The sequence below is a fragment of the Elephas maximus genome, chromosome 5 (assembly GCF_024166365.1).
Source record: "Elephas maximus indicus isolate mEleMax1 chromosome 5, mEleMax1 primary haplotype, whole genome shotgun sequence".
In the NCBI taxonomy this organism is placed as follows: Eukaryota; Metazoa; Chordata; class Mammalia; order Proboscidea; family Elephantidae; genus Elephas; species Elephas maximus.
In genome coordinates, this window is record NC_064823.1 from 85076632 (window position 1) to 85101691 (window position 25060).

The window sequence follows — 25060 nt, forward strand, 5'->3', positions numbered from 1 at the left end:
GATAATGTGCAGATGTGCTTGATGGGAGTAAATGGGATCTATGTTGGGAAATACTGGGAAATGAGGATGGCTAATTTGCTCAAAAGAGCCCTGGTGGCACAATTGTTAAGCGCTCAGTTGGTAACCAAAAGATTGGTGGTTTGAACCCACCCTGCAGCTTGTTGGGAGAAAGACCTGGCGATCAACTTCCATAAAGATTACAGCCTAGAAAACTCTATGGGGCAGGCTACTCTGTCACATGGGGTTGCTGTCAGTCAGAATTGACTCAAGGGCACCTAACAAAAACAATAACAGTTTCATTCAGGCCAGTATAAAAGCCTTGAAAATTAAGCAGAGGCTCTTGGTCACCAAGAGAAAGAGCTATTACAAGCTTCTTAAGCCAAGGAGATAACTGATAAGAATAGCATTTAGGATAGATTGGAGGGAAGAAATAATAGATGTAAGAAGCAACTACATGGGTGAGTCTCAAAATTAGTTACAAACTAATAGGCTTTTGGACTCATGGTGCTGGAAGTGAAGATGGAGAGAAAAGAAGATACTTTTGAAGGAAGAAGTGATAAATTCATTTATTCAGCAAGTGTTTATTCAAAGCCTATATTGCCAGGCACTCTTCTAGAAGCTGGGCTTTCATCAGTGATCAAAACAAAGTCTGCTCACTGCTGGAGTTTATATTCTGCTACTAAAGTTGTTGTCGTTGTTAGTTTCCATTGAGTCAGTTCTGACTTACGGCAACCCCATCTGTGCAGAGTAGAGTTGCTCCACAGCGTTTTCAAGAATGTGACATTTCGGGAGCAGATCACCAGGCCTGTCTTCAAGGTGCCTCTGGGTGAGTTTGAACTACCAAACTTTTAGCCAATGGTTGAGTGCTTACCTGTTTTTTCCATCCAGGGACTTCTGGGACTAATATATAGAGAAAAATGACATCGAGTTTTGTGATCAGGCAAGCTGAACCAATGGTGAAGTCAAGGATAGAAGTGCAGTACTGGGAAAAGGAGCTAATCAAGGGAAAAGATGAGGAGTGCAGTTTCAAATATTGAATTTGAACTTATAGCAGATCATCCAAGTGGAAATGCTGTGTGGCCATTTGTAAATAGGGGAGGGGGCAGATGGGAGGTGAGAACTGGAGATGGAGACTTGGTGATTACCTTCTCAGAGGTGATAACTGAAGCAATGGAGAGAAATGTACGAAGGGCAGAGAACAAGAAACGGCTGGAATGATAAATAGGAGTTTAAGAAAAGAGAGAAAGAGCACTTAGACAACAGGAAGAAAACAGGACAGCTCCAAATGCAGCAGAAAGTTGAGGAGTTAGTGAAAAGATGAAAACATCATTTTTTTTGACAAGAAAATGCCTGCTGGTAAAAATCAAGAGAGCGCTTTAAGAAGAGAGGAAGCAAATGTGGTTACAGAAATCAAATACAAGAGATGGAAGGGTGTGGGTAGGCAGAAAATGGAGGCAGCAAATACAAAGAAGCCGAGATAGAACAATAGCTAAAACGGGTGGCAGAGTAAATTCCTAGAACAATTTGGCCACCCCATTGACTATTAAGGCAGAAATTGGTGTATCCTCAGTGAAGAAATTCTCATGAAATATTCAAAATAGCATTTTTGTGTGCAGTATTTGACTTTCAGAATACACTCATACACCTATCCGAGACTTCAGTATCAGCTCTTGAATACAAACAAGAATACCTGTGCCCTCCAAAGTGAAAGCTATATTTTCCCACATCTCTTTGCATAGAGATTTATTTTTGCTGTCAGTCAGAAGGGAAAACTCTCCCTGCGTAGGTGTAGGGTTTGCAGCAGGGGAGAAAATGATACATACTCTGTCACAAAATTGCATTTGTATTAGGAAAATATCATTTTGGCAGAGAGACACTGTAATTTGTCAAGCAGATTAATTTTGGGAATGGAAAGTCCCAATCAAATGGCGAAGACTTTAATATATCTCTTGGGTGGATAGGTTGGCTGCCGCCCTGTTACTGCTAATGGGAGTGCAAAGAGACACAATCTGCAAGCATCTAATGAATAGAAGTCATGCTAAATTTGGAGAATCTGTATAATAAGATTTGTTCAGCTTTGGTCTATTTACATCTCCAGCAATGCAGCAGAACAAGTAGAAAATGCTCATTTACAGAGCAGATTACATATAATACAATAACACTGCTTTATATCGATAGGTTATTAACAGCTAGAAAAGTAGAGAGATAATCAGAATGATTTTTTTCTCTTTCACTCTAATTCTATTTGTTGTCTTTTCAAAATAAGCAGAAAGGAATTGACATGGAGACAGTTAAAAACAACACACGAGAGCTAGAATTTGTCCTCGAGCCTTTAAGTGATATTTCAGTTGAAACTATATTTAATGTTACAAAAAAAAAACCAAACCCAGTGCCGTCAAGTTGATTCCAACTCATAGCAACCCTATAGGACAGAGCAGAACTGCCTCATAGAGTTTCCAAGGAGCGCCTGGCAGATTCGAACTGCCGACCCTTTGGTTAGCAGCTGTAGCACTTAACCACTACGCCACCAGGGTTTCCTATTTAATGGTAAGCTCATTCTAATTATACTTGGAAATTCTTGTCTCATTAGGACGTCCTTCAGGAAATATTTGCTTATTTACTGATAGATCCACAAAGACTAGGCTTTGAATGCTGGCGCTTCTGCTTGTATGTAATTACCAAAAATAGTGGTAGACCTAAGTTTCTCTGGGCCACTGAGATATTCGGGTTCACTGGACTTCATTTTATTAGTTGAAGGTTAGTACTGACTTCTGCATATCCTTCATGGCATTTAGCAGAGTACTTTATGTGTATTAAGCAGCCATTAAGTACAGTTGAGCATATGAACACAAAGAATTTTGTCATCTTTTCAACTGTAGTAAAATAGTTCAGAAAACGCATAAACAGACCAATTAGGTACAACTTTTTAAGAGCTTAGTACTTATTGCTAAATTACAAAATAGCCATTACCCAAATTCTTATTTATCAATGACTGGAAAATCTTAACAATTTAGAATAGAGACAGATTTTATCTAGTGTTTCTAGCTCACCACAGTCAGAAAGTTTGCCCTGTTTGATTAATGGAGACTCTGGGGGGCCAGTTGACGGAAACACAGTTCATATATGGCTGGGTGCTGCCTAAAATGTACATAAACTACCACTGCTCTATCAAAGTGTAAGATCTCTCCCTTCAAAATCTTAGACAGCTTATGCACACCATCTGTTCTTTGTCTGTATCCCTTCTGTGCTTTTCTTAATCTAGAAGAATGGCTCTTGAAATCCTTACAGGACTCTTTAAAACGTTTGCCACATATTTTGAGAAGCATCTGGTTGGAAGAAGTCCCGCTTTCTGTATTTGTTCCCAGTTGTCTGATGTGTGCCATGTTTCTTGTGAATTTAGTTCTGTTAACTTTTGGGGTGAATGCTTTTGCATTTGCTTCGGTACCTATTTATAGTGAGACTAATAGCCCAAGGCAAGTTGCTAAGAGTTGTATAAAAGAAAGACTCAGTGTCCGGAAAACTTGATTAATTTACCTGCCATCCGATTTGCACAAGGTTACCTGGAAATTGGTGTTTGTTTCTTTTGCTTGATGAGTTCAACATGGACCTTGTCCCTTTAAGGAATCCTGGATACCTTGAATACTTGCTCAAACATCTGCTCTGGTTTCATCAGGGGAACTTTGGGATAGCTCTAATTCACAGAGCTTTCCTTTAGCAAACAAGGCACCTACCTGTTAGACAAATTTTCCAAACAGCTGAAAAATGGAGAGTGTTATAAACAAGCTCTGAATCTTGATGGGGACAGAACCTTCAGGTCAGCCAGCTGTGGAAGGTTGCTGGTCACTTGTTATTATTTTCACATTTTTTGGGGGGGGAGGCATTAGATTATTAAATCAACACAAACACATGCTAAAATGTTGGAAATTTCAAAATGTATAAAGAAGAAAATTATGCATCATACATAATATCTAAAAAAATGATCAACTTACGTGGTGCTTACTGTGAAACAGGCACTGTTCCAAGTGCTGTACTTATGTTAATTCTTTTAACTCTCTCGATCACTTTAATGAGATAGATACTATTATTGTCTTCATTACATAGATAAGAAAACTGAGATAAGTAACAGGTTAAGTTACTTACCCAAAGTCACTTGGCTCATAGGTGGCATGGCCAGGATTCAAAAGCAGGCAGCCAAGGTCTAGGGTCCACTACTTAACTGCTAAGACATCACATTTATTTACCACTATTAACATTTCTGGTGGTATAGTTGGAAACTCTGGTGGCGTAGTGGTTAAGTGCTACAGCTGTTAACCAAGAGGTTGGCAGTTCAAATCCACCAGGCACTCCTTGGAAACTCTATGGGGCAGTTCTGCTCTGTCCTATAGGGGGTCACTATGAGGCGGAATCAACTCGACAGCAGTGGGTTAGTGGTTAAGAGCTATGGCTGCTAACCAAAAGGTCGGCAGTTCAATTCCACTGGGCACTCCTTGGAAATCCTATGGGGCAGTTCTACTCTGTCCTACAGGGTCGCTTTGAGTCAGAATTGACTCCATGGCAATGGGTTTGGTTTTATTAACATTTCCAGGAATTTCCTTCCAGATTGCTATCTGTCAAGTTTTTAAAACAAAGTTGAGTGCACCCAGAGGCACCTTAGAAGAGAAGCCTGATGATCTACTTACAAAAAAAAAAAAATCAGCCGTGGAAAACCCTATGGAGCACAGTTCTACTCTGAAATACATGGGGTCACCATGAGTCAGCATTGACTCAATGGCAATTTTTTTTTTTTGAGATTCTACAACAACAACCCATCACCATGGAGTCAATTCCGATTTATAGTGGCCCTACAGGACAGATTAGGACTGCCCCATAGGGTTCCCAAGGTTGTAATCTTTATGGAAGCAGGCTACCATATTTTTCTCCCTTAGCCTCACTCTCTAAGTCCCTAAGTCTCCATTTTTTCATCTGTAAAATGGGAGTAATGATATTGATGACCTACTGAAGAGTACATCAGTAATGGTGGTGGAGAGTTTTTTTAGGCTGCGCATGTGACTAGCCACGACTTAACTGTCAGTGGTAGGACAGAGAAGCCATGGCTACCGGTGTAGGCAGAGAGGCAGAGGATGGAAGTTTGGATTCCCTTAACTCTTCCGCACTTAACCCAGCAGCTCTGCTCCTTTTATCGTACTGTGTAGGGAGTTGTTATCTCAGCATTCTAGTTTCCTTATCTCTAACAGTGATAAAGACGGAGTCACCTCGAGCTAGTTCCTGGGGATGTCCACTGAGGTTTATCCAGTAGAGAAACACAATTGTGATATCTCACCACATCCTTTTCTTCACCATGCCTGCATTCAGAAAGGAGGAAGGAGAAACTTATCGCTTCTCACAGCATAACCCCAGCTGCAAGAAAAAGGGACTTCTGGTTCTTAAGAACTTTCCACCTACTTGTTTAGTCTTTGGAAAGACATATGAGTTATGTCTTCTCAGAACTCTGACCTTCCCCAGAAGGAGCAGGAGAAAATGACCAAATTTCAGAAAGCAGTGTCATTCAAGAACGTGGCTGTGGTCTTCACTGAGACCTGATGGTGGAAAACTTTAGGAACCTGGTCTCCGTGGATCAGGAGATCCAAGAACTGCTCACATCGCAGCAGAACCTGTTTACAGACATACCTTCAAACTAGATACACTATTCCAGTTGGAAGCAGAAGAAAAGCTTTGGATGATGGAGACAGAAACCCAAAGAAGCTGTAAGAATCAAAATGAGATGAAGACTCTTTGAAAAGTTGTATTAAAATACTTTTTCCATGAAGAGCTATCCTGTTGGGAAAAAGTTGCAAGTGAATTAACCAAGCATCAGGACTCCATGGTAAATCTTCAGGGGAAGAGTTCCCAGTTACTATAAGGTGATTCAACTCAGGTTTCTGAAAACAAGAACAGTGTAGTGAAGCATAAAGGAGATAGCTCCAATTGTATTGAAAATCAAGGGTTTTCAACTTCAAGAACCCAGGATCCTTGGAGGAAAACATATCTGAGTGAGTCACAGAATCAGAATAGAAGTAAAGAATTTAACATGAAAAGTAACCTTTGAATACATGAAGACTTCATGAAGAAATCACCACTTCATGAGTGTATTAAAACTTGCACAGAATTACAACCCTACAAATGTGGTGAATGTGGTAAACTCTTTAGTGATGACTCCAGTCAGCAATTACTCTTAGGAGAAAAGCCACATGCATGTAGTGAGTGTGGACAAGGCTTGAGTTATAGCTTGGTTTTTTCCATTCATCCAAGTGTTCACACAGGAGAGAAATGTTTCAATCAGAGCTCGCATCTGCAAACTCATCAGAGAATTCACCCAGGAGAACCTGATGATTGCTCTCATAAGAACTCCCTTCATGCTCAACAGTCTAATCATACAGGAGAGAAAGCCTATAGATGTGACAGTTGTAGCAAGGGATTCGGTAGCAGCACAGGTCTTATCATTCATTACAGAACTCACATGGGAGAGAAACCTTATAAATGTGAGGAGCGTGGTAAGTGTTTTAGCCAAAATTTGAATTTTCAATGCCATCAGAGGGTCCACACTGAAGAAAAACGGTACAAATGTGAAGAATGTGGCTTTGGTTGGAGTGTTAACCTTCATGTTCATCGGAGGGTCCACAGGGGTGAGAAACCCTGTAAATGTGAGGAGTGTGGTAAGGGCTTCCCACAGGCTGTGCGTTTTCACATACATCAGGGGGTCCACAATGGGGAGAAACCCTACGAATGTAACATCATGGTAAGGGCTTCAGGCACAATTCACCATTAATTTGCCATTGGAGAGCCCATGCTGGAGAGAAGCCACACAAATATGAGGGATGTGGGAAAGGCTTTACCTGTAACACGGATCTTCACGTTCATTATAGAGTTCACATGGGAGAGAAGCCCTATAAGTGTAATGTGTGAGGTAAGGGCTTCAGTCAGGCATCAGATCTTCAAGCTCATCAGAATGTCCACACTGGAGAGAAATGATTCAAATATGATACGTGTGGTAAGGACTTCAGCCAGTCTTCAAAACTTCATACCCATCAGAGAGTCCACACCAGGGAGAAACCATACAAGTGTGAGGTATGTGGTAAGGGCTTCAATTATAGTTCAAATCTTAAACTGCATCAAGTAATTCACACTGGAGAAAAAACATATAAATGTGAGGAGTGAGAAAAAGGTTTTAGCTGGAGATCAAATCTTCATACTTATCAGAGAGTCCACGTGGGAGAGAAACCCTATAAATGTGAGGAGTGTGATAAGAGCTTGTCAGGGCAAAGATTTCTGGGTGTATCAGAGAGTTCGTACTGGAGAGAAACCTTACAGATGTGGCGTATGTGGTAAAAGCTTCAGCCAGTCCTCAGGTCTCTAGTCTCATCAGTGTCCACACTGGAGAGAAGCCATGTAAATGTGACGTCTGTGGAAAGGGCTTTAGATACAGTTCACAATTTATATACCATCAGAGAGGTTGCACTGGAGAAAAACCATATAAATGTGAGGGATGTGGGAAGGCCTTTGGTAGGAGCTTGAATCTTCACCATCATCAGAGGGTCCACCCACGAGAAAAACCCCATAAATGTGAGGAGTGTGATAAGGCTTTCAGTCTCCCCTCAAATCTTCGAGTCCGCCTGAGTGTTCATACTAGAGAGAAACTATGTAGATGTGAGGAATGTGGTAAGGGCTTCAGTCAGAGTTCACATCTTCAAACCCTGGAGTCCACACTGGAGAAAAACCATACAAATGTTATGTGTGTGGTAAGGACTTCAGTCACCGTTCTCGTCTTATATACCATCAGAAAGTCCATGCTGGCAAGAATCTTTAGAAATGTGAAGTGTGGTGTTGGCTTTGGTCAGAATTCACATCTTCCAGTTTTTGGAGAGCCCATGCTGGCGATAAGCCCTGTGAAAGTATTGAGAGTGAAAGGGAATTTCTTCAGACTCAGAATCTTTATAACAAATTCATTAAAATGGCAGAATCATAATAACAGGAATATAACTCATATTTAGGAGAGAACTAGGTTGTAGACTTCTTGCTACCAAGCCCAAGCCTGTCGCCGTCGAGTCGATTCCGACTCATAGTGACACTATAGGACAGAGTAGAACTGCCCCACAGAGTTTCCAAGGAGCGCCTAATGGATTCAAACTGCCGACCTTCTGATTAGCAGCAGTAGCATTTAACCACTATGTAGCCAGGCCTTCTTGGTAGGACCCAATTAATATAAATTATTATCTTGTAATGGGAATTTATGTGTGAGGATTGTGGATCATGGCCAATATGCTAACTCATTTTTGAAGGGGTTGGTAGATACCAGGAAGGGTTTTGGATTATTTTTCCTTTTCTTTTTTTTTTTTTTTTAACTTACATTTTATACTCACATACAGTGACCATTATTTTTGCTAAAGCTGTAAAACTTTGAAAAATAAATAAAATTTCTGACTAAATAATAATAATAATGGAAACAAGAAATCAGTAGCATATATAAGATTTCCACGTATTTGTTCCCAGATTTTTTTCTGTCAGTTTTTTAAGCTTCTCATCTGTCTCTTGTCTAGCCTAAGGTCAACAAAATTTGATATATCAAATGCTTGCATTTTTCTTTCCTTTTTAATTTGTTGCTTGCCCCATTCACACCTCATTTCTCCCTTTTCACTTGCTCACCTAATTTCTCACTTTTGTTATCATCTCTTCCCTTCCCACTGTGATCAGTGTATGCAGTTCTTTTGTTTGTTGACAAGCCAGGTCTTGGGTTAGGGACTGAGTCCTGCAGTGGCCCTTTGAAAGGTGCTGGTCCATTCCATTTCTCAGCCTTGCAAGAACCACACCCACGTAATTTCAGATACAGGAGCATGAATGCACTTGTTATCCAGGCCCACAGGGAAGTGGTTCCAGCCCTCTGTTCCACAGTACTGCTGCATACAGCCTGTAGCCACAAGAGGCAACTTGATTAAGTGCACTGTTTTATAACTGACTTGGCTTAACCACTTGAGGAGATAATATTCAAAATGCTAGTAAAATTACAAAGAGGGTGAATTATTTTTTAATTTTCATTTCTTTCTGAAATTGGTTGAAAATATCTACATAAATTGAACTGACAACATTTTATATGAAACATTCTTCCTTGATTCTTTGGCTTTTGCTGTCTCAGTAGTAGTTCAGCACATGCTGAATGTTTTTGTATTTTCTTTTAATTGGGGCCGTGGTGCTTGCATTAGAAATCCTAGCAAGACTGAATGACATGTCCAGCAGAGGTGAAATACCTGCCTTGTAAGCCTGTTATGGAGATATTCTCGAGAATATTTACGTATTCAAGAGACCCTGCCCACTTCTTTGGATCCTTGTGACTCTGCTCTGGAGAACCAGGCATAGAAAATCCTGCGTGGGTAAGTCTAGACAAATTATTTTTGGATGCTCTGAGCATATCCCTCCAGATTAAACACTGTTGCCAAGGGGTTAATTGGACTCAAAGATTCCTCCCCATGAAGTTGGCAAGTCTGTGATATAAATTCCATCTGTTTCTTGAAGCAGTTTATGGGTTTGGCATATGATGTGTTGGCCTAACAATTGTTTAAAAAATCTTTTTAAGCCTGATACAGGTATAATTTTTTTTATAGTATCCAGATTTATTTTCTTCAACAGCTAATTTTAAATAAGAAACCAGTCCAGCCCTCTGTCTGGGATACCAAATTTGTTCTGAATGTTAGCATTGCATAGCCATCTCTTCACCAAAGAGGTGTAACATTCATACTGTAGTGAAGATGTAGAACATTTTCCCCCAATTTTGATGTTATGAGAATTGGAATGTTATAAGTAGTGAAAGTAAATCCTACACTATTTCTTGACTGTACTTCCTTTGCTTCAAGGAATTGTCTGAGTGCTGTCTTCAGTGGATTGTAGCATTGAAGACATTCTCTAGGTAGACAGTGTGAGCAAATTTCTCCATGAATAACTTTCATATAAGCAAATCCAGGTTTAAAACAAAACCAACAACAACAAAGCCAAAAAAAGCAAAGACAGCTTCAAAGGGAAAAAATTAGGAAAAGTCATCCTGAGAGAGGGTGAATTGGGAAAAGACAAGACGTAGTCTCATCTCTTTGTCTTAGTGATGGAGTGGAAGGGTCTGCTTCCACGTGGGCCTTCATTACCTACAATTCTGGCTTTGAATTTTACATATAGAGCTTGTTGTTGTTTTTAGCTGCCATTGAGCCAGCCCCTGACTCTTGATGAGCCTATGCCCAGTGAAACTAAGCCGATCCTCCACCATCCCCATGATCAGTTACAGATTGAATCAGTGGTATATCCATAGGGTTTTTATTAGCTCTCTCCCCTTTTCACGATGTTTAGAACTAGAGGAAATTACTGAAAGCAGAATTTAAGGGGAAGTTAGATCAGAGCAAAGTTTATAGCCTGAAATCATGTGAACAGATATGGTATAAGAAAAGGGAAGACATGAATATAGTCTGAAAGCTCCACTGAAACCTGTTTAGCATCATAGCAACACACAAGCCTTTTCTGACAGAGGGGTGGTGGCTGTGCATGAGGTGCATTGGTTAAGAATTGAACCCGGGTCTCCTGGATGAAGCCCTGGTGGCACAGTGGTTATGAGCTCACTGCTAACCAAAAAGTTGGCAGTTCAAATCCACCAGCTGCTCCTTGGAAACCCTACAGGGCAGTTCTACTCTGTCCTGTAGGGTTGCTATGAGTCAAATTCAATTCAATGGCAGCAAGTTTGGCTTTTCTGGTTTTTTGTCCTTCATGGAAGGCAAGAATTCTACTACTGAACCACAACTGTCACCACACAGAGAACTACGTTGGCTATATTCATTCTTGGGCAGGGAATTCCTTCAGGTCTGTCTGCTTTAACCTCCTCATGTTCTATGAAACATGATTTTAGACTATAAAATTTTTTCTGACTTTGACTTCCCTTTAAATTCAGCTTTCAATAATTTCCCCTTGTTCCACACATCATAACAGTTAGCAAAATTTTGCTCTGTTCCTGCCCCAATCACCCAAATTTGCACCAATTTGTACCAATCACCCAAATTTGCTATCTGGATTTATATCAACCCGTAACTTCCACTTGCATGAAGAACAAGGTTAGGCAACATTCCCTGAATCATGTTCAACTCTTAAAAGAAGCAAAACTACTAGGCCAGTTGCTATGTTTGCACTGAAGGTGGACAGAGTGCCTGGTCTGTGAGGACCCTGCACTACTTCTGTATCTCATCAGCCAACCACAGGATATAAGAAGCCTTAGCCACCCTCTACAGCCAGAGAAGGTGTCATGTTCCATTGTTTAGAACTAAAGGTAGCAGACTTCTGTCTCCAAAATGAGGTGGTTCAGGTAGCTTTGTGGACCAAGTAAATAAACCCATTTGTTCCACTTCTAGAATTCCACATTGATATGTTGAGCTCTTAAAAGAAGAAAACTGGGTGTCCTTGGCTTTATCAAGACTATTACAACCATGACAGAGTCAGCATCTGAAACTGCTACCTACTTTTGAGGCTGCCTGATCTCTTGGGCTAATGTTTATTCCACCAGCTTCCCTTTAGAACATGCCCAGCCTCCTAAGAGCCAGTTAAAAAGGTCTACATCCACCTGCTTTTCCACTTAGAACTTTCTCCTTGCTCCACTCCTCAACACCTCCTCCAAATCTCCCTCTTTTTAGCCCTGCCTGTCTCTACTTCTTTTGCATTTCACTTGGACTCCCCTTTCTTACCCTCTTTGAAATGGAAGCTTGATGTTAGACTGTCATCCTGGCATTTGTCTACTATTCCTCTGAGATGATACTTTTGGTAACTGCCTTTATCAAAAGGATTGAGAGCCCTGGCACTCCAACTTTGGCTATGGCTTCCTCACATTTCTAGGCATCAATTGAATCCTGTGTTTTCCACCAGTCATCTAACAAATAATAGTGTTGGAAGTCATGATAACAACTTTTTGCCTCTAGGTCAAAGTGACCATCTACTCTAGGGCACTGCTTCCATATGATCAGCTGCACCTGGTGTGAGCAGACATTTAGCTTCATTAGCAGGGATTATTGTATACCCATTACCCAATATACTGATTGGCAGACAGAATATCAATTGAATGAATGGCTATTGAATGAATAAATACCCCCAGGGACAGTTCAAGGGCGTATGTGCAACTTTAGGTTGAACTTTGTGTTCTTTCAAAAACTTAGTTATGAATTTATAAAGTTATGATAAAATTGAAACTTCAACAGAACAGAAGCGAAATTGAGATACATCAGACACTAAAGTGACTATAAAACAAATCTGTATATGCAGCATTACAAGGGAAATTTTGTTCACCAGATATGTGACCTTGAACTCTTCAGCTAAATCGGAGATCTAAAAAGGGATCAGGACGTGATTTGTGAAGATATTTATCTGGAGAAAAAACCCTTGCCAGACTATGATAGTTTCCATCCCCCGACACAAACACACACAGGATTAAGGAGTTCTGCTTTGTTCATCTCAGGCCTTGTGAGGTGAGCTGCTACAGCATCACTCTGGGGGCTTGCACTGGGTATTCACAAAAGAACTGGTGCCTGAATCATGTCTGAGAAAATTCAAACACGCTGTGGCCTGTTTGTGCAAAGAAATGTGTAGATTTTGCTCTGGAGCAGATATGGGCCATACAGGAGAGAAAGGCAGTGTTGTAACATCTTTGGTCCTGTCCAGTGGGACATCTGGAGGAGAGGGAGGGCTCCAGTAGTGAGAAGTTAGAGATGAATCCTGAATTCCTAGGACCTACAGAAAGAGTTGCAAGGGACAGTCCAGAATAGATATACATCTTTCCAGGTAAAGAGAACTGTAGGAGAGGGGCCCTCAATGATGGAAATTGCCAAAGAACCTTCAGAAACACTCACCAAAAAAAGAGCTTCAAACATTGGCCAGTCCGAGGACATTTATAGGAAGCCTTTGAGTGTCAGTTCAAATAAGAATTTTGTTTATAACTTAACACTTCTTCCCAACCCTATTTCATCCCAAAAGGGTTCAAAAACAGTGGACAAGCCAAGTGGGGTGGAAGTTGAGTACTGACTAGAGAAGAAGCCATTTATCACCTCATTCCCCCTACGTGTTTCCAGCCTAAAGAATGCTGGAAATTCACAGTTCTGATTACTTTCTTGACTGGAGTCTTCTAATTTCTAAATTAAGACTATGCTTGTGATTTAAAGTCACTGTAGCACTGTTCATTACCTCACAGTGAGCAGAAAAGTCATGGGGTCTGCCCAAATTTTCATCAGGGGACAGGAAAAGAGCAACAAAGGACACAGGGAAATATGTTGCAATATAAAAGACAGATACAGTGCCTTCACAGAGCTGAGAAAAAGCATACTTTTGGAAAAGACTTACCACAGGAAAAAGAAGAAACACGTAGAAGCTTCTGTTTTGTGTCTCCAAAGAAATACCAAAAAACAAAACAAAAACCCTGATCTCTTTGAAAGAACAAGATTAATTGAAAAAACAATACATTGAGATGCAGGTTGACAGAGGTAAGACATGAGTGAAGCAATTCAGTTGAATAATCATAGAATTAAAACACCAAAGGAGCATATAAAGAACCAAATTCACATGGCAGAAAATGCAATCAGTGAGCTAGAGGAAAAATCTCAAGCAGTCTTGAAGAATGCTGAGAAAAGTAACCAAAAATACTTATTGTTCAATGGTACCTATTGGACACCAAACACATGTTACAGAGGAAGAAACTGAGACTTGGCAAAATCACCTCACCTTTCCAGGCAAAACAGCCAGTGAGTGACAAAGCAGAACTCAAACTCAAATCTACCAGACTCCAAAGCATGTCTGTTAACCATTACACTATGCTAAATACCAGGACAAGAAAATATTTAGATCTGAAGGCGAATTCAGTATAAGCAAAAAAAGAATAAAATATTTTTGAACTGAAGAAAAGATTAATTCTCTGAATGACAGACCTTACCCAGTTATAAAATTGAATAATTGATCTAAAAAGCTAAGAACTGGTTATTTATGCACAAGTTGGTGTTTTTTTTTTGGGTGGGGATGGAGAAATAAACCACTAGTAAAATGTTGTTAAGAATGTGGTGAGACAAGTTTTTGTATTCATGGATGTATCAAGTAGATATAAAAAATACAGATATCAAGAAAATCTGAAACATGGACAAGAATTCATCTAAAGAAGGCAGACAATTTCATAATAAAAACTATTTAAGTAAGAAGTTTTAAAAATGTGAGCAGAACCAAAATGATCTTTTAATTTTTAGTATAGATTATGAAAATATAAGAAATATTTGCTTCCTGTTAATTGAGCCTGGTATCGCAGGCTTTTCATTGGTGGAACAAATTGTAGTATCCCATAAAAATGCTAAGAGGAAACTATAGACAAATTTGACCTAACAAACTAACAAAGAGAGTAAGATTGTATTGTTGTTGGCAATAATCTTTAAATTCCTTGATATACCCCTAGAGAAGCAGGATAGGGCAATGGGTGGCAGCTGGGCTTGAAGACAAAAGATGTGAATTCTCTTTTGGTTCTACCGCTCACTGTGTTAACCTTATGCAAATCAGTTTTTCTCTCTAAATCCTGTACTTAACCTAGAAGACCCTCAATAAATACTTTTTTTCAAGTTACTCACTCAAGACCACACAGGTAGTAAGTGTTGGAACGAGGAAGGTTTGGTGGAGCCAGGCTGGCTGAAAGATAATCAGACTTAGGGAGAACGTATAATAATATCTCAGTTTTCTAGAATGATTTATAGTTCTATAATATATCTATTTAATGCATTTTCTTATTTGGTCCTCAGAACAATCTTTGAAATTCGGAAGAACTGGCATTATCATCCCACACTCCATCTTCAGAGCCCTGGTGGCACAGTGGTTGAGATCAGCTGCTAACCAGAAGGTCGGCATTTGAATCTACCAGCTGCTCCTTGGAAACCCTATGAGGCAGTTCTACCCTGTCGTATAGGGTCGCTGTGAGTTGGAATCGACTCAATGGCAATGGGTTTTTTTGGTTTTTACCTCATCTTTGAATTACAAATAGAAAGACTGAGGGACAAAGAATTTAAGATGTTCTTTCCTAAGTAAGTAGCAGGCCATACTTAGTTAGGGAACTCATAGCAATTAGGTATAATATATTGAAACCAATGGAAGTCAACTTAAAATGAGAATTGAAAGTGATGGAGACTTAGTGTCTTGTCTCAGAGAAGTGATTGACAGGTGAGGAGGCAGTGCAGATTTCCATTAAAGGAAACGGAGGCTTAGGGTCAGAATCTGGGAATATGGATGATGATAAAGGAAAAAGACAATCCCCTAACAGCTTCCTAGAAGCCGGGTGGTAAATCTATTTCTAACAGTTCAGAAAGCATAAACGAAGCAAGGCAGAACCGTTTAAAAAAGAAGTTAACTTGGCTGATGATTTTGAGAGATTTCACTTCTACCTTAAGGCTAGACCACACCTAAAACCTCAACCATCCCATGCACATAAAAATCTTCCCTGTGTAAGAAGTCAAGAGGGGCTTTCTCAACCTTGTACACTGCAGACAAGTCTGTTGGGCCAAGACAGGTCAGAATGATCTGGGATCAGCCTGTTCTGCCCTAGCTTCAGCCAAGAATGATCTCAGCAACTGGCTCAGGCATGGTTGCTGTTGGATAGTGGAGCTCTGTCAAACCAAGAGGGTACTGGTGGAAGCAAGGAGGGTCACGTCTCTGGTTCCGTGGGGGCATACCACAGCTGACTCTTCTGCATATCTATAATGGCAGCCTCAGTTCATCTAGACCACCATATTCCCAGTCAAGTTCTCCACCCACTTGGTAGGTCTTTTAGACACCTGTGGCAAATGAATGCAGTTTATAAACATTATAAAAACAGTATAAACATTTAAAAAACACGCCTTTTTATATTTAAACACACACACATATATTTAAATAAGATATATTTATATTTATATCTATATCTCCCCATGCATCTGTCACATTGTCATACTGTGGTGGCTTGCGTGTTGCTATGATGCTGGAAGCTATGCCACCAGTATTCAAATACCAGCAGGGTCACCCATGGTGGACAGGTTTCAGCAGATTTTTCACACTAAGAAAAACTAGGAAGAAGGACCTGGCGATCTAATTCTGAAAAAACTGGTCAGTGAAAACCTTATGAATAGCAGTGGAACATTGGTATAGTAAGGCAGATGAGCCCCTCAGGTTGGAAGGGACTTGAAAGATGACTGAAGAAGATCTGCCTTCAATGTAGAGTTGACCTTAATAACATGGATGGGAATAAAGCTTTCAGGACCTTCATTTGCTGAGATGGCACCACTCAAAATGAGAAGAAATACTGCAAACATCCATTGATAATCAGAACATGGAATGTACAAAGTATGAATTTAGAAAAATTGGGGGTTGTCAAAAATGAAATGGAAATAATTAACATTGATATCCTGGGCATTAGTGAACTGAAGTGGACTGATGTTGACCATATTGAATCAGATAATCATATGATCTACTATGCCAGGAATGACAAATTGAGGAGGAATGTCATCACATTCATTGTCAAAAAGAACATTTCAAGATATATCCTGAAGTACAGCGCTATCAGTTATAGGATAATATGCATATGCCTACGAGGAAGACCAGTCAATACAATTATTATTCAACTGTACACACCAAACACTAAAGCCAAAGATGAGGAAATTGGATATTTTACAAACTTTTGCTGTCTGAAATTGATCAAACGTGCAATCAAGATGGATTAACAATTACTGGTGATTGGAATTTGGTGATTGGAATGTGAAAGTAGGAAACAAAGAAGGACCAGTAGTTGGAAAATATGGCTTTGGTGACAGAAACAACATTAGAGATTAGTGGTAGAATTTGGTAAGACCAATAAATTCTTCATTGCAAATACCGTTTCTCAACAACATAAATGGCGACTATACATGCTGACCTCATCATATGGAATACACAAGAATCAAATCGACTACATCTGTGGAAAGAGATGATGGAAAAGCTCAATATCATCAGTCATAACAAGGCCGGGGCTGACTGTGGAACAGACCATCAGTTGTTCTTAAGCAAGTTCAAATTGAAGAAAATTAGAGCAAGTCCACAACAGCCAAAATACAACCTTGAGTATATCCCACCTAATTTTAGAGACCATCTCAAGGATAGATTTGACATATTGAACACCAGTGGCCAAAGACCAGATGAGTTATGGAATGATACCAAGGACATGATACATGAAGGAAGCAAGAGGTCATTAAAGAAGACAGGAAAGAAAGAAAAGACCATTATAGATGTCAGGATAGGCTCTGAAACTTGCTCTTGAACATAGAGTAGCTAAAGCAAATGGAAGAAATGGTAAAGTAAAAGAGCTGAACAGAAGATTTCAAAGGGTGGCTCAAGAAGACAAATTAAAATATTATAGTGAAATGTGCAAAGATCTGGAATTAGAAAACCAAAAGAGAAGAATGCACTCAGCATTTCTCAAGCTAAAAGTACTGAAAAAAAAAAAAAAATTCAAGCCTTGAGTTGCAATACTGAAGGATTCTACCGGGAAAACATTGAACAATGCAGGAAACATCAAAAGAAGACCAAAGGAATACAGAGTCACTGAACCAATGGTACGAAGGAAGAAATCCAAGCTACACTGAAGGCAATGGTGAAAAACAAGGCTCTAGGAATTGACCAAATGCCAACTGAGATGTTTCAACAAATGGATGCACGCTGGAGTTACTCACTCTTTTAAGCCAAAAAATTTGGAAGATAGCTTCCTGGCCAGCTGACTGGAAGAGATGCATGTCTGTGCCCATTTCAAAGAAAGGTAATCCAATAGAATACAGACATTACCAAACAATATCATTAATATCACACACAAGTAAAAGTTTTCTGAACATCATTCAAAACTGTTGCAGCAGTACATTGACAGGGAACTGCCAGAAATTCAAGCTGGATTCAGGAGAGGACGTTGAATGAGGGATACCATTGCTGATGCAAGATGAATCTTGGTTGAAAGCAGAGAATATGAGACAGGTGTCTACCTGTGTTTTATTGACTATGCAAAGGCATTTGACTCTGTGGATCGTAACAAATTATGGATAACATTGCGAAGAATGGGAATTCCAGAACACTTAATTGTGCTCATGAGAAACCTGTACATAGACCAAGAGGCAGTCACTTAAACAGAACAAGGGAATACTGCATGGCTTAAAAGTCAGGAAATGTGTGCATCAGGGTCGTATCTTTTCACATACTTATTCGACCTATATACTAAGCAAATAACCTGAGAAGCTGGCCTGTTGTTGTTAGGTGCTGATGAGTTGGTTCCAACTCATAGTGACCCTATGTTCAACAGAACGAAACACTGCCCAGTCCTGCGCCATTCTTACAATCTTTGTTATGCTTGAGCCCATTGTTGCAGCCACTGTGTCCATCCACCTTGTTGAGGGTCTTCCTCTTTTCTGCAGACCCTGTACTCTGCCAAGCCTGATGTCCTTCTCCAGGGAATGATCCCTCCTAACAGCGTGTCTGAAGTATGTAAGATGCAGTCTCACCATCCTTGCTTCCTAGGAGCATTCTGGTTGTACTTCTTTTGAGACAGATTTGTTGTTCTTTTGCAGTCCATGGTATATTCAATATTCTTCACCAACACCACAATTCAAAGGCATCAATTCTTCTTCAGTCTTCCTTATTCATTGTCCAGGTTTCACATGCATATGATGGGATTGAAAATACCATGACTTGGCACAGGTGTACCTTAGTCTTCGAGGTGACATCTTTGCTTTTCAACACATTAAAGAGGTCTTTTGCAGCGGATTTGCCGAGTGCAATGTGTCTTTTGACTTCTTGACTGTTGCTTCCATGGGTGTTGATTGTGGATCCAAGTAAAATGAAATCCTTGACAACTTCGATCTCCTCTCCATTTATCATGATGTTGCTCATTGGTCCAGTTGTGAGGATTTTTGTTTTCTTCACATTGAGGTGTAATCCATACTGAAGGCTGTGGTCTTTGGTCTTCATTAGTAACTGCTTCAAGTCCTCTTCACTTTCAGCAAGCAAGGTTGTGTCATCTGCATAACACAGGTTGCTAATGAGTCTTCCTCCAGTCCTGATGCCCCATTCTTCTTCATACAGTCCAGCTTCTTGGATTATTTGCTCAGCATACAGATTGAATAGGTATGGTGAAAAGAATACAATCCTGACACACACCTTTCCTGACTTTAACCCCTCAGTATCCCCTTGTTGGACTACATGAAGAAAAATGCAGCATCCGGATTGGAGGGAGACTCATTTACAATCTGTGATATGCAGATGGAACAACCTGACTTGCTGAAAGAGAAGAGAACTTGAAGCACTTAGTGATGATGATCAAAGACTACAGCCTTCAGTATGAATTGCACCTCAACATAAAGAGAACAAAAATCCTCACAACTGGACCAATAAGCAACATCATGATAAACAGAAAACATTGAAGTTGTCAAGGATTTCATTTTACTTGGATCCACAATCAATGACAATGGAAGCAGCAGTCAAGAAGTCAAACAACATATTGCATTGGGCAAATCTGCTGCAAAAGCAAAGTACAAAAGCAAAACTCAAAAGCAAAGCTGTCACTTTGGGACTAAAGTGCTCCTGACCCAAGCCATGATACTTTGGATTGCCTCATATGCATTGAAAAGCAGGGCAATGAATAAGGAAGACCAAAGAAGAATTGATGCCTTTGAATTATGATATTGGTGAAGAATGTTGAATATACCATGGACTTCCAGAAGAACAAGCAAATCTGTCTTGGAAGAAGTACAGCCAGAATACTCCTTAGAAGCAAGGATGGCGAGACTGTCTCTCACATACTTTAGACATGTTATCAGGAGTGACCAGTTCTTTGGGAAGGACATCATGCTTGGTAAAGTAGAGGGTCAGGGAAAAAGAGAAAGGCCTTCGATGAGATGGATTGACACAGTGACTGCAACAATGGGCTCAAGCATAACAGCGGTTGTGAGGATGGCAAAAGCAAGGCCTGGCAATGTTTTGTTGTATAAGGGGTCTCTATGAGTCACACCGACCTGATGGCACCTAACAAAATCTTCATATCTCCTTCTCTCTCTCTTTCCACACACACACACACAAACACACACACACACACATATTTGTGTTTGTAGGCAATATCAATAGAGATAAAATAAGCTTTTAAAATGAACTTTAAAAATTTAAATACACCTACTTATATACACACTGCCTTATATGCATGTGAAAACAGGACAATGAATAAGGAAGACTAAAGATTATTAATGTGTTAGAATTATGGTGTTGGCGAAGAATATTGAGTATACCATGGACTGCCAGAAGTACAAAGAAATCTGTCTTGGAAGAAATACAGCCAGAATGCTCCTTAGAAGCAAGTATGTCAAGACTTCGTCTTAAGTACTTTAGACATGTTGTTAGGAGGCACCAGTTCTTGGAGAAGAACATCATGCTTGTTAAAGCAGAGCATCAATAAAAAAGAGGAAGACCATCGACAAGATGGATTGACACAGTGGCTGCAATGATGGGCTCAAACATAGCAACAATTGTGAGGATGATGCAGGACCAGGCAGTTTCTTCTGTTATACTTGGGGTCAAAATGAGTCAGAACTGACTCAGTGGCACCTAACAACAACAACTTTTACACACAAAATGCAGATACATAGAGATTTACTTCAAAGTTGGTCCATTTTATTTGTTAATTGGGCATGTGCTCAATGACCTGTGAAGTCACCTTCCTTTTCTGCATGAATTTGGGCCAGAAAAGGTGGTATTCAGTGGGGCTATGCCACCCATGCAATCTTTGCCGAACGGTATGGCAATTTCCCCAGTCTCTTCTAACCAGCAGAAAATCTCCAAACAGGTGATAGGTCAACCAAGTTTCTCTTTTCCCTTTGGATCACTCATATCCTTCACTCAACAGTCTTCAAAAACATCCCTGTCATCACTTGAAAATAAAAACAAAAAACATTCTCCTCATTTATTGGTTCCTGGGTGAAGAAATTCTCTTACAGCAGAAGCAGATTAGCTCTGTTCTTGTTCAACACCAAAGCAACAGCCCTAATCTTGATTGATGTTTAGAATTAAGTAGCCAAGAAATAGATGTACTTTTTTACTGAGGCTCAAATGGATTCCTTTGAGGTTTCCCAAGGAATTACATGCTACTTCATATTTTCTGAAAAGTATCATGCATCCCACACTTGGTCATGACCCAAAGATTCAGAATTATTCTCAATACACCATTAAGTCTGGAAATTCTGTAACTACACAAACATTTCAACTTTTAATTCCTTATTGTGCTATATCAATACCCTGAAAAGTTTTCAGGAAGAGATGGTTATTTGTGATAATTAAATATTTTACCATGCAAAAGACAAAAAGCAGATAGAAATAAGTGTGGGTTTTGTTTGTTTATTTCTGGATATCTTGACTGGAGTTGGCTGCAACAGAGTACATACATATTTAGAATTGGGTTTTATGGAATACTCTAAGTGTTTGGAGATTGTTTTCATGATTTCTATAAAAGTCTTCACCAACTCTCCATTTTTCCCAAACACAAATAAAGCCAAAATTGCTAACCAGTTAGGATCCTGCTGTAAGAAAAGAGTCAGTTGTTGATTTTTCACCTCATATGAGAGACTCTTTCATTCTCCATTTAGATCTTTCCAGAGGACTTATAAATATCTGTGCTGCAGCTGGCTACAAGTATAATGCTCTGTATCCAGCGTAAGTAAGGAGGTGTATAGAGAGGGCATACAAGTTGCTCTGATGTGGTAAGAACGGCAGAGGCAGTAGCAGTAGGTGGAGTCCCTATTCATTAGGAAATGAAATGGAGTTTACCTTTTCATCTCCCATAAAGAGGTTAGTGATAGATCAACTCGGGTCAAAGTTTTATGGCACCTAACCTGCCCTCCTTGTCTAATGAGCCTTGAACTATGGCCGCAATTTGTTGTGGCTCTTTAAGAGTCCTTGAAGACTTACTGGTTTAAGTAGTAATGTTTGGTGCCTAGTTACCCAGAACAGGATTTTCCTTTTGCAGTGATGACTGATGAGAGTTAGTTGGTCATCATTTTTATTATTTTTAAAAATCATTTTATCATTTCCCCTATTCCTTTTTTAGGTTCTGTGGTGGCTTTCATGTCTGTCAGTTTGTCATACTGTGAGGGCTTGTGTGTTGCTGTGATGCCAGAAGCTATGTCACCGGTGTTCAGATACCAACAGGTCACCCATGGCTGACAGGTTTCAGTGAGCATCCAGGCTAAGGCAGACTAGGAAGAAGGACCCAGCAGTCTACTTCTGAAAAGAATTAGCCAGTGAAACCTTCATGAATAGTAGCAGAACATTGTCTGATATAGTGCTGGAAGATGAGCCCCCCAGGTTGAAAGACACTCAAAAGACAACTGGAGAAGAGGTGCCTCCTCAAAGGAGAGTCAACCTTAATGATATGGATGGAGTAAAGCTTTTGGTGCCCTCATTTGCTGATGTGGCATGACTCAAAATAAGAAGAAATAGCTGCAAACATCCACTCATAATCGGAAAATGGAATGTATGAAGTAAGAATCTAGAAAAATTGGAAATCGTCAAAAATGAAGTGGAATGCATGAACATCAATAACCTAGGCATTAGTGAGCTGAGATAGACTGGTATTGGCCATTTTGAATCAGACAATCATTACTATGCTGGGAATGACAACTTGAAGAGGAATGGCATTGTATTCATCGTTAAAAAGAACATTTCAAGATCCATCCTAGAGTAGAACACTGTCAGTGATAGGATAATATCCATACGCCTACAAAGAAGACCCGTTAATATGAATATTATTCAAATTTACGCACCAACCGCTAAGATCACGGATGAAGAAAGTGAATATTTTTCCCAGCTTCTGCGGTCTGAAATTGATCGAACATGCAATCAGGATGCACTGATAATTACTGGTGATTGGAATGTGAAAGTTGGAAACAAAGAAGGATTGGAAGTTGGAAAATATGGCCATGGTGATAGAAAGGATGCCAGAGATGGTGTGATAGAATTTTGCAAGTTCAGCGACTTCTTCACTGCAAATACCTTTTTTCACCAAAATAAATGACAACTATGCACGTGGACCTCGTCAGATGAAAGATGCAGAAATCAAATTGACTACATCTGTGGGAAGAGATGATGGAGAAGCTCAGTATCATCAGTTAGAATAAGGCCAGGGGCCGGCTGTGGAACAGACCATCAATTGCTCGTATGCAAGTTCAAGTTGAAACTGAAGGAAGTTACAACAAGTCAATGAGATCCAAAGTGCAGCCTTAAGTGTAACCCATGTGAATTTAGAGACCATCTCAAGAATAGATTTGACACTGTGAACACTGATGACGGAAGACCAGACAAGTTGTGAAATGACATCAAGGACATCATCCATGAAGAAAGCAAGAGGTCATGAAAAAAACAAAGAAAGAAAAGATCAAAATGGATTGTCAGAAGAGACTCTGAAACTTGCCCTTGAATGTTGAGCACCTAAAACAAATGGAAGAAAAGATGAGGTAAAAGAACTGAACAGAAAATTTCAAAGGGCGACTCGAGAAGACAAAGTAAAGTATTATACTGACATGTGCAAAGAGCTGGAGATAGAAAACCAAAAGGGAAGAACATGCTTGGCATTTCTCAAGCGGGAAGAGCTGAAGAAAAAATTCAAGCCTCGAGTTGCAATAGTGAAGGATTACATGGGGAAAACATTAAATGACTCTGGAAGCATCAAAAGAACATGAAAGGAATACACAGAGTCATTATACCAAAAATAATTGGTTGACATTCAGCCATTTCAAGAAGTAGTATATGATCAGGAACCAATGGTACTAGAGAAGTCCAAGCTGCACTGAAGGCATTGCCAAAAAAAACAAGGTTCCAGGAATTGATGGAATATCAATTGAGATGTTTCAACAAATGAATACAGTACTAGAAGTACTCACTAGTCTATGCCAAGAAATTTAGAAGACAGCTACCTGGCCAACTGATTGGAAGAGATCCATATTTATGCTTATTCCCAAGAAAGGTGATCCAACTGAATGCGGAAAGTATTGAATAACATCATGAATATCACACGAAAGTAAAATTTTTCTGAAGATGGTTCAAAAGTGGCTGTATACAGCAGTATATCAACAGGGAACTGCCAGAGATTCAGGCTGGGTTCAGAAGAGGATGTGGAACCAAAGACATCATTGCTGATGTCAGATGGATTCTGGTTGAAAGCAGAGAATACCAGAAAGATGTTTACCTGTGTTTTATTGACTATGCAGAGACATTCAACTGTGTGGATCATAACAAATTATGGATATCATTGTGAAGAATGAAAATTCCAGAACAGTTAATTATGCTCATGAGGAACATGTACATAGACCAAGAGGCAGTTGTTTGAAGAGAAGAAGGGAATACTGCACGGTTTAAAGTCAGGAAAGGTGTGTGTCAGGGTTTTGTCCTTTCACCATACCTGTTCAATCTGTATGTTGAGCAAATAATCCTTAAAGCTGGACTACATGAAGAACGGGGCATCAGGATTGGAGGAAGACTCATTAACAACCTGCGTTATGCAGATGACACAACCTTGCTTGCTGAAAGTGAAGAGGGCTTGAAGCATTTACTGATGAAGATCAAAGACCACCGCCTTCAGTATGGATTACACCTCAACACCAAAAAAACCCAAAATCCTCACAACTGGACCAATAAGCCACATCATGATAAAAGGAAAAAAGATTGAAATTGTCAGGGATTTCATTTTACTTGGATCCACAGTCAATATCCATGGAAGCAGCAGTCAGGAAATCCAAAGACACATTGCATTGGGCAAACCCGCTGTAAAGGACCTCTTTAAAGTGTTGAAAAGCAAAGATGTCACCTTGAAGATTAAGGTGCACCTGACCCAAGCCATGGTATTTTCAGTTGCATTAGAATTGACTCAACAGCAATGGGTTTTTTCATATGTATACGAAAGCCAGACAATGAATAAGGAAGACCGAAGAAGAGAGTTGATGCCTTTGAATTGTGGTGTTGGTGAAGAATA